This window comes from Oncorhynchus tshawytscha, linkage group LG20 (genome assembly GCF_018296145.1).
Source record: "Oncorhynchus tshawytscha isolate Ot180627B linkage group LG20, Otsh_v2.0, whole genome shotgun sequence".
NCBI classification, from domain to species: Eukaryota; Metazoa; Chordata; class Actinopteri; order Salmoniformes; family Salmonidae; genus Oncorhynchus; species Oncorhynchus tshawytscha.
In genome coordinates this window covers 7,959,877-7,975,870 of record NC_056448.1, presented here as the reverse complement: position 1 = coordinate 7,975,870, position 15,994 = coordinate 7,959,877, and positions in this window count along the sequence as shown.

Sequence of the window (15,994 nt, the reverse complement as noted above, 5' to 3'; positions counted from 1 at the left end):
CATGCTGTTACTGTCTTTGCCTGTACTGTCGTAACCCAGTCTCTCGTTAACTATGTACTATATGTACAAATAAGCACAATGGTAAGTAATCTCATTAACTATGTACTATATGTACAAATAAGCACAATGTTTTTATGTACTAATAGCACAAACTCATGATGCATTGCGCTCACAACCATAACACCAAGAGACCTCTGATGCCACGCCACTTCTCAATATCTTTAAACTTGATGCGCACCGAGTTTGCGTTATTAGTACAAATAAACATAACTGTTTATTTTAGCTATTAGCTATTTTACGGTGAGAACGCGAGGTAAGTCATTTTTAGGACATTTTTAGGAAAATTCTGTATTTCGGCCCGCATAACTAATCTCTTATTTTATTTCAGTCAGTTATGTATATTGGTTTATCTTGTAGACAGGACCTGATATTTATTTGCTCTGGACAACAGTATCTTGTATTTTTTATTTTTTACATTTTAACTAGGCAAGTCAATTAAGAACAACTTCTTATTTACAATGACCGCCTACCAAAAGGCCTCCTGCGGGGACGGGATAAAAAAATAAAAAACGTTTTTTTTTTTTTTGTGAGGGGGGTTGCCTGCTTTCCATGTTATTTTGCCATTAATACGTGTCACATATCAGTCTGCAAACAATGTAAAACATTTAAACATATCATAAAGCCAAACATGGTCTCCTTTTTGTTTTCTTGAGTAAGGCAGCTCCAAAATGCAGGTGTTTCAACCTAGCTCTTTCTGTGGTGGTGGGGCAAGCCAGCAGAAAATACGGAGCATTGTGCAGTGATTGGCTCAGTGTTCTGTCACTCATGGGGACACTACGTCACTGCCAAGTCTAAGGGTAGAGCTCTAAAATTCTAGCCCCTTGGGTGCTGCCATAGAGTTACATTAGAAGTGCCTATCAAATAAGGCTCAAGGTCATTGGCCACAGATAAAATGACGTCAAATCACGTTATGTCTACAGTAGCTTTGATTGGACTGATCATGTCAACATAGTACTTTCAAAATCTTAGCTAGCAGTCATCAATCATCATGAATCAAGTCGACAATCTACTGGCAAATCCTTTTTAATCCTTGTCATATGAAGATAAATAATAAAGAGAAATTATAGATAAAACGTATCGTGCACATCGGCCATTAGACATAAACATTACACAACAAGTTGGAAATTCAACAATGAGTGGTTTGGAAGGAATCAGTGGCTAACTGCAAGCATTGCAAGTACATTTTTAGCCTGCTATTCAGTGGAGTGGCTGTGTGGTCCCAAGTCTAAGATTAAGGGTCTCTTTTCCTATTTTAAAATTATTAACATTCAACATTGGCCATGCAGTCAATGAAGGGTGATTTGTGCCGTGCTCAAAACAACTATTAACTCGTAACTGCAAAATCTGACTTTAGTGAGTTCAAGACATCTGAGAACTCTGGCAAAAACGAGCTACGACTGGGAAAACACGTTTTGAACTTTTATCTAACTTGGAATTGTAAATCGGGAACTCTAGTCTCTTTCTAGAGCTACGCCCTGAAGATCACTGACGTCATCATGATTCAACCGTATTTTTTTCAGAGTTCCTAGTTGTCTTGAAAGCACAATAAATCCAGAGAATGCCAGACTTTGATGACAACATTTGATGACAAAACACGCCACCTTCCTGTTCAAGTGAGTACAGCGCAACAAGGTGAGTCCAAACATGTCTTGTATGCTGCTATATAAATGATGTAATATGCCAGGGAGATATGTACACTGTAGCTAAGAAAGTAATACTACATGTATGTTGTGTAGTAAGCTGTTAGTAGCCCATGTACCTCACCCTAATACTTTAGCCTATATTCACCTCTTAATTTCACATACTGTTCTGACTTGCTGGTGCACATGTAGGCTCTAACTTGTTTTTGAGAAATGTAATTATTGAATATTGTAAGAGCTTTCATTGGCTGCTTATATGCCCCCTTTATTTATCCTGCAGTTCTGACTTGGTGTACACTGTAAGAATGGCCCATGATTTGAATTCTGTCGCTGTACATTTCAAAAGTGCTGAACAAATAATGATATTGACTACGTCCATTCTAGCTCACTCTTATCCTCTTGTCGTCCCTTTGTGCCATAGTTTGCACGTCTCACTTGTCAGTAGAAACCGCATTTGTTTAAGCAAGTCAGCCATATCAGCTATGTTTCAAAAAAAGGCAGTAAATGAGGCTGAATGAACTGTTTTGCTGTCAGACAAGGCTCTGCTGATAGCCAGGTGTAGCAGTGGTATAGTGCAATGAATGTATTGTTTAGTGTTGTGGCTTTGCTGGCTTGCACCCCACCTTTTTTTATTTTGCCCCACCAGGATTTACATGCTGAAGTTGCCACTGTGTATATACTGTATGTATAGGACAAAACACACACCATGACAACACAGCATGGTAGCAACACCACATGACAACAACATGGTAGCAGTACAACATGGCAGCATCACAAAACATGGTACAAACAGTATTGGGCACAGACAACAGCACAAAGGCAAGGTAGAGACAACAATGCATCACGTGAAGCAGCCACAACTGTCAGCAAGAGTGTCCATGATTGAGTCTTTGAATGAAGAGATGGAGATAAAACTGTCCAATTTGAGTGTTTTTTTTTGGGGGGGGGTTCCAGAAGTGAAAAGAAGAGCGACCCAGGGATGTGCACGCTTGGGGACCTTTAACAGAATGTGACTGGCAGAACAGGTGTTGTATGTGGAGGATGTATGCTTTTTGGTTCCCGCCATGAGCCAGTGAACATTGGGCCTTTTTAGCTACCTACTCGCTGTTATTAATTATGTAAAAACACAATATCAGTTGTGGAAGCACATTAACATATTTTTTTAATGAATTATTGAGCAATTCATTTCATGAGTGACGGACTGTGAAACTTAATCTCCCATGATTCCGTAGTACCGGAATTGACACAAACAGACAATCATAACATGTGCTAGGGGGTACAACAAATGACAGATTATACAAAGGCCTTGTTTTAACAGGTTTCTTATTGGAAGAATGTAGTATGGTCTTAATGTACAGCTCAGACTCCTTATAGAAAACAAGGAGAGTGTTTTTGTTATTAGTGAATTTACATTTATGAATGTTACATTTTTCCATTAGCACAATTAGATTTAAGAGGTCAAATTTGTTTTCTTTGACCTTATTACAGTTGCCCTTATTATAGTTAAGGAAACCTAGCAGCATATTCTCACATAATAAACAAAAGTCATCAAGAATATTAACAATTGTAAAACTATAAATATCTTGCCACATTTGCTTTCCATGTAGACAATGCCAAAATAAATGTAAAACTGTTTCTGTTTGCTCAACACAAAAACTACAGTTAATGCTATTGTATTTTTTTTGAGTTTCTTCAGATAATGATTTGCAGGGTACGGTAACTGACGTGTTTTGTTTGTTCTTAGTAGACGTCAGTGGTTGTGTTGATACCTCACCCAACTTAAAATAAGAAATTACTCTGCATATAATACATAACATGTAATAAACAGAAGAAACTATTTAGCATTTTAATTAGATATTCGATGGTGTAGTTAGTTCATTTATTGCCTGTATGTAACCCATAGAAATATTAATCATATTTCTATGGGACAATACAGGCCATAAATAAACTAGGCTGGTGTCTGCACATGTTAAACTATAATTATCTTTTTGCTGTCTGTATACCAATTGTGTACATGTGAATATTCAAATACACTTCATAAAAAGTAATGCCAGCATTACTCACCTGTGATTTAATGAATTAAAGCAGATCGATAACAAAAACGTTTGAGTGTTAACTGTGGGGGCTTTGCTTTTGCACAACATAACACTGTCCCCACAGTAATGAAAATCAGCCATCCACAATGTACCCCAAGGGTGATGTCCAGACTGAGATCTCCCTTGGGGGATTTCTTAACAGATTTATCAATGCTAGGATCGTTACACTGCTCCCTCGATTCAGAAAACACAACCTGTGCTTCTCTATCACAAATCCCTCACGCCTTAACAGGACGTGCTTTGACCCTACTACTGCGCATCAGAGTAGCAAATGGTAGGAGGGGGTGTTAACCTGGGGTAGGCTTGAAGCCAGGTCGTGTGACCCAAAGGAAATCACACTACACACAACAACCCCAAGAGAGTAAGGGCCTCATCAAGGCTAGCATCGTTCAACTGTCAGGCAGCATGACTACCTTGTTAGGACATTTCTAACTAGTACTAAATGCAGTTTTTAGCTGTCTCACTGGCTTTCATTTCAATGTGGGATTAAGTACAAAGTGGTGCTATAAAACTTTCAAATCCTCAGACCGATTGAATGTAACCTAAGCCTCTGTCTTGCAGGCATGAACTCTTAGGTTGCATGTATTGACAATAGATTCAAAGTGTTATATTACTCTCAAATTAAGAAGAACCACTGCTAATGTACATTAAAACCACATAGTTATGTACATGTAATTTAATGACATGTCTAACATGTCTAATATAATGACCTACAGTGTATCATCATTTTATGACATACAGGGCATTCGGAATATATCCAAACCCCTTGACTTTTTCCATATGTTCCATATGCAGCCTTATTCTAAAATTGATTTTCCCCCTCATCAATCTACACACAATACCCCATAATGACAAAGCAAAAACAGGTTTGTAGAAATTTTTGCAAATTTATGAAAATTAAAAACATATCACATTTACATAAGTATTCAGACCCTTTACTCAGTAATTTGTTGAAGCACCATTGGCAGAAATTACAGCTATGAGTCTTCTTGGGTATGATGCTACAAGCTTGGCACACCTGCATTTGGGGAGTTTCTCCAGCTCTTCTCTGCTGGAGAAGCTCTGTCAGGTTGGATGGGTAATGTCGCTGCACAGCTATTGTCAGGTCTCTCCAGAAATATTAGATCGGGTTCAAGTCTGGGCTCTGGCTGGGGCACTCAAGGACATTCAGAGCCTTGTCTCAAAGCCACTCCTGCATTGTCTTGGCTGTGTGCTTATGGTCATTGTCCTGTTGAAAGGTGAACCTTCACCCCAGTCTGAAGTCCTGAGAGCTCTGGAGCAGGTTTTCATCAAGGATCTTTCTGTACTTTTCTCCGTTCATGTTTCCCACGATCCTGACTAGTCTCCCAGTCCCTGCCGCTGGAAAACATCCCCACAGTATGATGCTGCCACCACCATGCTTCACTGTAGAGATGGTGCCAGGTTTCTTCCAGCCGTGACGTTTGGCATTCAGGTCAAAGACTTCAATCTTGGTTTCATCAGACCAGAGAATCTTATTTCTCATGGTCTGAAAGTCATTTAGGTGTCTTTTGGCAAACTCGAAGCGGGCTGAGGAGTGGCTTCCTTCTAGCCACTCTACCATGAAGGCCTGATTGGGGGAGTGCTGGAGAGATGGTTGTCATTCTGGAAGGACTCTGGAGCTCTGTCAGAATGACCATCGGGTTCTTGGTCACCTCCCTGACCAAGGCCCTTCTCCCCCGATGGCTCAGTTTGGCCGGGCGGCCAGCTCTAGGAAGAGTCTTGGTGGTTCCAAACTTCTTCATTTTAAGAATGAGGCCACTGTGTTCTTGGGGACCTTCAATGCTGCAGAAATTATTTGGTACCCTTACCCAGATCTGTGCCTCGACACAATCCTCTGTCGGAGCTCCACGGACAATGCCTTTGACCTCATGGCTTGGTTTTTGGTCTGACATGCACTGTCAACTGTGGGGCCTTATAGAGACTTATAGCTCTAACGAATTGAATTTACCACAGGTGGACTCCAATCAGGTTGCAGAAACATGTCAAGGATGATCAATGGAAACAGGATGCACCTGATCTCAATTTCGAGTCTCATAGCAAAGGGTCTGAATACTTATGTAAATAAGGTATTTCTGGTTTTTTTGTTTTTAATACATTTGCAAAAATGTTGAACAACCTGCTTTCGCTTTGTCATTACGGGATATTGTGTGTAGGTTGATGAGGGGAAAAGGTGCATTTAATCCATTTTAAAATTAGGCGGTAACGTAACAAAATGTGGAACAAGGGAATGGGTCTGAATTGTTTCCGAATGCACCGTATATCTGTATATCTGGATTCTGGTTTCTGGTTTCTACTCCCAAAAAACACAGTTATACTAATGCCTTTAGGTTACATTATATACAGAAAACACAGTTGGATTTAATAGTTTCCATTACCTGTACCCATCCTCTTGCAGTAGCCATGCTCCTGCTCCTATCCCCACAAGATACAGGTACAGAATGCGAAACAAATTCCATGCCAAACTTAAAAATAGCTGTATGACATTTTTTTTCATGAATCCTGTCATTTTTTTTTTTTTTTTTTTTTTTAAGACTGATGCAGGACCCCTGACCTACAGGCAGGACCTACAGGACCTACAGGACCTGCAAAAGTGACTTGGGTAGAGAGGCAGGCCTTGTGTGCACAAACGTGGCAGTGGTGATGGGGACAGCATGTTCTCTGCTGAAGGTACTGTGTCAGTATTGCAACAGGGAGGATGCGGTTGTATGGTGCTAAGATTGCCTGCCCAGGCATCTCCTCTGTACCACATGTGACATAGCCACCCATAGCACCAAGGTTTTGCACAACAGGGAGTCTCTGTTTGAAGGGTTTTATCGCCCCTTGTCCCCAACCTCCGTAATTCATCAGGATGATGAGGGGTCCCTTACCTTCCAGGAGCAAGGTGTGTGTTTATTGTTTAGGTGTTTCAAATAAAATCTGATAGCCCCTCCTGCAATATCCACTTTTTAGTCATGCTGCACAATTTTCAATGCATCAGTAGTTACAGTCCAATATATTTAACAATTTATTTGTGATTCTTGTCACATTTTGGTTTGTATTTTTTTGCCCATGGCAGTGCCACAGCTGTGTGGTTGCCCCTCTCCAGCGCCCCGACAGTGACAAGTGGCAAGCAGGACATCGTGATTGGAATAAATGGTAAATATGTGTTTTTTTAAGGGCTTTACTTCTATTGACATGTTTTTAAAGAATGTAATGAATTACTTCCTAATAATTACTCCTGACTCAGGCTGCCACAACCTGTCCGTTCCTGCTCTGAACTGCTCCGGGTGTCTGAGACATTGGACAGTGGGGCTGGACGTACCTGTAAAGAGTGGCTACTGGCCAGCCACCGTGACTCACCAGACCATCTTCACAGTGGACCTCTTCAAGTCCTTTGAAGACATAAAGGTGTTGGCCCCAGGATTCTCCCGTCAAGCCTTTGTGGGAATGCTTGATGGAAGAACAAAGCACTTTGCCAGGGTAAGTGTGTATATACTAATCAAATGATAATTTGAATGAATTAGTGGTTAATATTTGTCCCCAATATAAACATTGCACCCTACCCCTGTATGTCTTGCATGTTATTAGAGTGGAAAGATATGTGGCGACACATTCCAGAAGGCATTCCTCGAGTGGACGTACGGGCAGTTTGAAATAGACACGTTTTGTGGAAGCGATCTCCTCCATTGTCCTGCCTGCTCACAGGAAATGGATGCTATATCAGTTGATGGGAATCGCAAGCAATACCGCTTCCGGAAAGCCTCAGCGTTTGTACTACATCTTATGTGTTGATGTTTTGTTCAGGATATAATTATACCTTCTTAAAGTGCATGCTGGTCTTCTTTTTGTTATGAAGTATATGTTTGTGATGTTATATTCCAGCCGGTCCCTTTTTTAGTAGAAGATGAACTGGCAATTAGAAGGTCAATCTTCATGAAGACAGTGATTCTGGTTTTTTTTGTTGCATTATCCAAACCCCTCCGAGACACACACACAGACATACACAGAGAGGTTGGAGCTTCCTTTCATCTCTCCTCTCCTTCTTCTCTGATAACACAATCCCTTGTCTTTCTGTCTGAGAATGTACACCGTACTCTTAGTTTAATCGCTGCCCTGCCCTCTCCTGTAGGATCATTGTGGGCCTGTTGTAGATGAACGTGGCTCCACTGGCTGTGTTCCAGACCCCGAAGGCCATGTGTGCTGGCCAGAGGATAGCTGACACCTCCATGGGAGACTCCTCCACCGCCTCCTACCCCACCACAGCCTCCACAGAACCCAGAGGTCAGTCAATGTCCAATATCAGGGGCTGAGGGAGCTAGAGAAGAGAGTTTGTGGTTTCCCCTGTCCTCAACAATATTGCTTTCTCACTGGTAGTCCAGCCATAGTATATAGGTCATTGTTTCCTCGACCATAAACAGTACATGTCTCTCGGGTAGGGACAGGCAGAGAAGAGGGTTAATGTCTCTACAGCCTCGGAAGCCCAGGCTTCTCATGTTCTTAAAAATAAAACAATCTGGGGAAGTTCCTCTCAGGAAGACGATGAAAAAGGGCCGAGTATGGATTGTATTGACACCATATGAAATATTTAGCATGGGTGGAGCTCAAATTGGAGAAAAATGTTCCAACTTGCAACAAGCCTGCATGCATAAGATACAAAACTAATGCTGTATAGGCTACTAAAACATTGTCTGATAAGGTAGGAAAAGAGAGAGACAGACAACTGAGGGGAATGTAATTTCAACTCAAAGCCAGTCAAATGCAAACGTTGGATGCCAGCGTCCTCAATGCAACTCAACATCCCAACCTAAAGTTCTCCAGACTTCTACTAGTTGATTCAACAAGACAAGATGCTGAGGAGTATTTCTGTCTGTAATGAAGCCCTTTTGTGGGGAAAAACTCCGCCTGTCCAACATCACTACTCTGGACGGCTCTGACTTAGAATACGTGGACAACTACAAATACCTAGGTGTCTGGTTAGACTGTAAACTCTCCTTCCAGACCCACATCAAACATCTCCAATCCAAAGTTAAATCTAGAATTGGCTTCCTATTTCGCAACAAAGCATCCTTCACTCATGCTGCCAAACATACCCTTGTAAAACTGACCATCCTACCGATCCTTGACTTCGGCGATGTCATTTACAAAATAGCCTCCAATACCCTACTCAACAAATTGGATGCAGTCTATCACAGTGCCATCCGTTTTTTCGTCACCAATGTCCCATATACTACCCACCATTGCGACCTATACGCTCTCGTTGGCTGGCCCTCGCTTCATACTCGTCACCAAACCCACTGGCTCCATGTCATCTACAAGACACTGCTAAGTAAAGTCCCCCCTTATCTCAGCTCGCTGGTCACCATAGCATCACCCACCTGTAGCACGCGCTCCAGCAGGTATATCTCTCTAGTCACCCCCAAAGCCAATTCTTTCTTGGCCGCCTCTCCTTCCAGTTCTCTGCTGCCAATGACTGGAACGAACTACAAAAATCTCTGAAACTGGAAACACTTATCTCCCTCACTAGCTTTAAGCACCAGCTTTCAGAGCAGCTCACAGATTACTGCACCTGTACATAGCCCACCTATAATTTAGCCCAAACAACTACCTCTTTCCCTACTGTATTTATTTTATTTTATTTATTTATTTTGCTCCTTTGCACCCCATTATTTTGTATTTCTACTTCCACTTCTACTTCTTCCACTGCAAATCTACCATTCCAGTGTTTTACTTGCTATATTGTATTTACTTTGCCACCATGGCCTTTTTTTTGCCTTTACCTCCCTTATCTCATCTCATTTGCTCACATCGTATATAGACTTGTTTCTACTGTATTATTGACTGTATGTCTGTTTTACTCCATGTGTAACTCTGTGTCGTTGTATGTGTCAAACTGCTTTGCTTTATCTTGGCCAGGTCGCAATTGTAAATGAGAACTTGTTCTCAACTTGCCTACCTGTTAAATAAAGGTGAAATAAAAAAATAAAAAACACACACACACTGCCTGCCATCACTCTCACCCTTCTCTGTATGTGCAGTGCGTAGAAAAGCAGACAGAGAGAAGAGCAGAGAGGGTTCCAGCCAGAGGGTGTCATTCCAGCCCAGCGCCACCAGGAGGCAGAAAGCAGCAGTTCCTCCTCACAGATCACCCCAACTACCACTAACTAGACCCACACGGGACTGAGGGGCCACCTGACAAGTCTTAAGATGCTTCCTCAACTCATCTTCTTTCCTTGGTGGCTAATTCATCTCCTCTCCTCCTCAGTTGAATAAAGGTGAATGACTATAAGAGTGAAAGTATGTACCTAGTCTGCCATGTGGCTTTCACCTCAAATCAAAATCAAATCAAATCAAATGTATTTGTCACATACACATGGTTAGCAGATGTTAATGCGAGTGTAGCGAAATGCTTGTGCTTCTAGTTCCGACAATGCAGTAATAACCAACGAGTAATCTAACTAACAATTCCAAAACTACTGTCTTATACACACAAGTGTAAAGGGATAAAGAATATGTACATAAAGATATATGAATGAGTGATGGTACAGAACGGCATAGGCAAGATGCAGTAGATGGTATAGAGTACAGTATATACATATGAGATGAGTAATGTAGGGTATGTAAACAAAGTGGCATAGTTTAAAGTGGCTAGTGATACATGTATTACATAAAGATGCAGTAGATGATATAGAGTACAGTATATACGTATACATATGAGATGAATAATGTAGGGTATGCAAACATTATATTAAGTAGCATTGTTTAAAGTGGCTAGTGATATATTTTAGATCAATTCCCATCAATTCCCAATATTAAAGTGGCTGGAGTTGAGTCAGTGTGTTGGCAGCAGCCACTCAATGTTAGTGGTGGCTGTTTAACAGTCTGATGGCCTTGAGATAGAAGCTGTTCTTCAGTCTCTCGGTCCCAGCTTTGATGCACCTGTACTGGCCTCGCCTTCTGGATGATAGCGGGGGCAAACTACCTGCCCTCCAGGACACCTACACCACCCGATGTCACAGGAAGGCCATAAAGTTCATCAAGGATAACAACCACCCGAGCCACTGCCTGTTCACCTCTACTATGCTTCCACATCAGTGCAAATGAGGAGAGGAGGTACCTTGTTTAAACCACAGTATTGAGATTCTGATTCATAATCCGTGACCACTAATGCTTACCTCTTGGTCACCAAGAGATGCTGATTTTCGACCTGCCAAAAGGCTGGAAGTATTGCCTGTTAAAACTGGTCCAGAGTCAGTTGGGATATGTTTGAGTATAAGGGTTGAGTTTAGGTTTTGGGTCACCAGAAACGGATCTTAGAACAGTACCATGTGCTCGTACTTTAGACAGGGTATAAACCAGGGCTGTCATCTGCTAATACTAATGTTTAGTATTGATATGTATTGAAATGGGTTTTTTTATACCATGAACACAGCAACAAGGAGTGGTCTGAAGTGCTCACCGTCACAGCACTTGTGGAACCAAAAATGTTTGCACTCTCTTTTGGTCGTTAATGTTCACCATGCTGAAATCCAACACAATACTGTGTCCTTTGTATGTTTCCTATTGTTTTGGCTTGGAGAGAGTTACTAGAGTACAGCCAATTCGGTTGCCTCTCTGGTCCATCATGTTGAAATCCAACACAATATACACTGTGTGTACAAAACATTAGGAACACCTGCTCTTTCCATGACATAGACTGACCAGGTGAATCCAGGTGAAAGCTATGATCCCTTATTGATGTTACCTGTTAAATCCACTTTAATCAGTGTAGATGAAGGGGGGCATGTTAAAGAGAGATTTTTTAAAGTAACAATTACAACATGGATTGTGTATGTGTGCCATTCAGAGGGTGAATGGGTAAGACAAGATGTGCCTTTGAGCGAACTGCCTTTGAACAGGGTTTGGTAGTAGGTGCCAGGCGCACTGGTTTGAGTGTGGGATGAACTGCAACGCTGCAGGGTTTTTCACACTCAACAGCTTCCCGTGTGTACCAAGAATGGTCCACCACCCAAAGGACACCCAGCCAACTTGACAAAACTGTTAGAAGCATTGGAGTCAACATGGGCCAGCATCCCTGTGGAATGCTTTCGACACCTTGTAGGAGTCCCATCCCCCTGAAGAATTGAGGCTGTTCTGAGGGCAAAAGGGGGTGCAACTCAATATTAGGATGTTTTGTACACTCAGTGTAGTCGGCTGTTTATTCTGCCTGATAAGGAGAGAGTGAGTGAAGGAGCCTAGGCTGCAGACTCTTGTTCCGAAATATTGTCACAGAAACACTTGAGAGCTCGACAAGCTGTTGCGGGTTATTTTCTCTGTCCACCATATTGAAATCAACACACTGCGGTGTGAACAAAATACTGTCTCATTACAGTATGTGTGTTCCTCGGAGATCGTGAGTAAAGTACATTGGAGCTTTGAGTGAGTTCATTCCTGTTCTGTCTACGGTGAGGCTTCAGCTGTGAAGAGGCAGAATACAGCACCCTACAGTTTTAGTCACGTGCACAAGTACAGTGAAGTGCCTTTCTTGCTTGCTCTTTCCCAACAATGCAGTAATCAATATCAGTAGTACTGTCATTATTCTTCTTCTTTAAAAAAAAAAAGTCAAGTCGAAACAAAAACAAACGAGAAGTAGAAATGAGAAGAACACGGGAAAGTAAGTAAGCTAGCTATATACAGGGTCAGTTTCAATACCATATATACAATGTGTAGGCTTACTGGAGGGATGGAGGTAGATCTGTATAGTGGTCAGGTGACTAGGCATCAGGATATATGATAAACAGAGTAGCAGCAGCATATATGGTGTGTGTGTGTGTGTGTGTGTGTGTGTGTGTGTGTGTGTGTGTGTGTGTGTGTGTGTGTGTGTGTGTGTGTGTGTGTGTGTGTGTGTGTGTGTGTGATAATGCAGATAGTTTGTGTACCTATTTAGCGCTCTTATGGCTTGGGGATAGATGCTGTTCAGGAGCTTGTTGGTGCCAGACTTGTAGCTCCGGTACAGTGCGGACAGCAGAGGTTGCAGAGATCGCAGTCTATGGCTTGGGTGGCTGGAGTCTTTTACAATTTTCCAGGCTTTCCCTTCACACCGCCTGATATAGAGGCCCTGGATGGCAAGGAGCTCGGCCCCAGTGATGTACTGGACTGTCTGCGCCCCCCTCTGTAGCGCCATGGGATCGAGGGCGGTGCAGTCGCCGTACCAAGCGGTGATGCAGCCAGTCAAGATGCTCTCAATGGTGCAGCAGTAAATCTTTTTGATGATTTCAGGGCTCATGCCAAATAATTTCAACCTCCACGACAGGGCCAGGAGGCGCTGTCGTGCGTGTGGACCATTTTAAGTCCTTGGTGATTTGGACACAGAGGAACTTGAAGCTATCTACCTGCTCCACTTCTGCCTCACCGATGTCAATGGGGGCGTGCTCACCCCCTCCCCACCATTTTCTGTAGTCCACGATCAGCTCCATGGTCTTACTGACATTCAGGGAGAGGTTGTTGTCCTGGCACCATACTGCCAAGTCACTGACCTCCTCCCTGTAGGTTGGCTCATCGTCGCCGGTGACCAGGCCTACCACCGTCGTGTCGTCAGCAAACTTGATGATGGTGTTGGAGTCGTGCATGGCCACGCAGTCGTGGGTGAACAGGGAGTACAGGAGGGGACTAAGCACACACCTCTGTGAGGCCACCATGTTCAAGGTCCGCGTGGCGGAGGGGATGTTGCCTACCCTCACCACCTGGGATCGGCCCGTCAGGAAGTCCAGGATCCAGTTGCAGAGGGAAGAGTTCAGTCCCAGGGTCCCTAGCTCGGTGATGAGCTTAGAGGGGACAATGGTGTTGAACGACTGAGCTGGTATTCCTCTTATCTAAATGGGTCAGGGCAGTGTGGAGTGCAATTAAGATGGATCTGTTGGGGCAGTATACAAATTGTAATGGGTGTCTGAGGTGATGGAGTTGTTTGCCATAACCAGCCTTTCAATGGGGCAGTATGCAAACTGTTCATCGACTATTTGACTGTGGAAAGGCCAGTTCAACATTGTCGGTTTCATGTGTCTGTTCAATGCCGCAGAACACAGCCTGTTATTGAGTTAAGACTGTAAGATATGTGGTGACCTTATGACCTTATTGTCCTTCACGGCTGGCGTGGTGTGACAATGGAAGCCAGTGTGTTATCTTCTCTCTCTCGGGGAGAGACTCGAGCGTTTACTGAGATGTCTCTAGGTTGTTGTTTTTTCTGTGGCCTCCAGGGGGAACTGAAGGCACACTATAGTCACTGCCCAATCATACAGCCCACTTACACCCAGGGATGGAATGGAAAGATTTTGGGCAGTGGCCAGCCGGGCTAGTAGACCGCAATATCTACTAGCCCGGCTGGTATTCTTTGCCATGCGATATTGTCAAAGCCAAACTTTAGCTAAACACATTTTCTACTAGCCCATTCTGAAAAGTACCAGCTGCGGTCTAGCTTAATGTCCGTCCCTGCTTAGACCCCATCTCAAATGGACGCTAGCTAGCTCCCCCTAAGCATATTATGTAGATCTATGACGTATTCAATGAGATAAAACGTTCAGAACATTGCAGATGCGGTAGCCAACACAGTTGCCTATTTTTACATGACAATCATACCACACAATGTATTTCTATCGGAACATTCGATCAGTCTCCTGAAAGTGTTGGACAGGTCTCAGAACAATGGTGCTAGATACACCGTCAGACTTGACACTTACCGTTGCTTTGAATCTACATTTTGTTGTCTGTGTATGAGGAAGTAGTGTTGGTTTGTTTGTTTACACATATTTGTGTTTCAGTGAGACACATTCTTATTACTTACGTGTGTGTATATATAAGTTGTGTGTGTAATTAAATATGTGTCTCTCTTCATAGGGTAATTGGATTTCCCCATTCCAGGCGGCAGAGATGAGAGAGGGGAGTAAGAGAAGGGTACATCCGCCGGCGTGTGTGTATGATGATGGGAGAGGGGGTTAGGGACACGGAACCCCAGTGTAGCCGTGCTGATGGGGGCTGAAGGGGGAGGGGTGGGGGGAAAGTTGGGTGGAGGAAGGGAACAAGCAGGTGATTTATAGCAGTTCCACCAGGCCACCTCCTCTGCTCTCTCCCAAAACAGCAGAGCAAGGAAATCCATTACAAATGAAGTACTGTGTTAATGGGCTTTGGTGTGTGTGTGTGTGTGTGTGTGTGTGTGTGCGTGTGTGTGTGTGTGTGTGTGTGTGTGTGTGTGTGTGTGTGTGTGTGTGTGTGTGTGTGTGTGTGTGTGTGTGTGTGTGTGCTTGTGTGTGTGTTCATGGTAAACAATTGATGTTTGGGAGAAAAAAAAGATGAAGGTTATTTGAGGTGTTTGTTTCTGTGCAGCAGGTCAGCCTCTATGCCCCCGGTGTGTGTGTGTGTGTTTATATACAACAATGTTTGTGTTTGTGCTCCTATATAATCAGCTGCTTCCTATTGGCTCCTATGCACCCTCTATCCATCTCTTTTCTCTCCATCCCCCCTCTCTCCTCTCTAGTTCTCTCACATGACCCCACCCCCCTCTGCTCTCTCTCTCTCCCTCACTTTCTGAGAGATGGAGTGATACAGGCCTGTGTTCTAGGCAGAGGAGAGGAGAGGCTCAGGGGAGAAAACAGAGGAGTGAAGGAGGAATAAATAAAGAGAATGGAGGGATGCTGGTAATGTACCAGCGGAGGGTGAGGACCACGTTCACTGCTGTGGTGTGTGTGTGTGTGGATCGCGGCTTGCCCCAGACTCCCACAGGGGGGAGTTGTGTGTGTGTGTGTATATGTGTGTGTGCGGAGCCTGTCTCCTCTCACATTACCCCTTACATTAAAACCAGTCAGGGGGAAAATTACTGCAGACCTGGGCCACCCTGTCCACCTGGGCCCATGGAGAGAGGGATGAAGCCGGAGGAGGGGATAAAGATGTGGAAGAGAGGAAGGGGGGGGGGGGATAAGGATGGAGCCCATTAAGAGTGGGATGGAATACCCTCTAGTTGCTGACTTAGGCCAAGTTTGTTGTTTTCCCCCTAATAGATCAGGTGACGATTTGGGGAGGGTGCACCGATCCTACAAGACCTGTACCTTTAGGAACAAATTGTACCGTGAGCAGGTGGAAGATAATTTGGTTGTTGATAAATCTGGTAAGACTCAGGCCCCCGTCCACAAACTACCCCCTACCCCCTATGCAATTGTGTGGATCCGAAAGGAT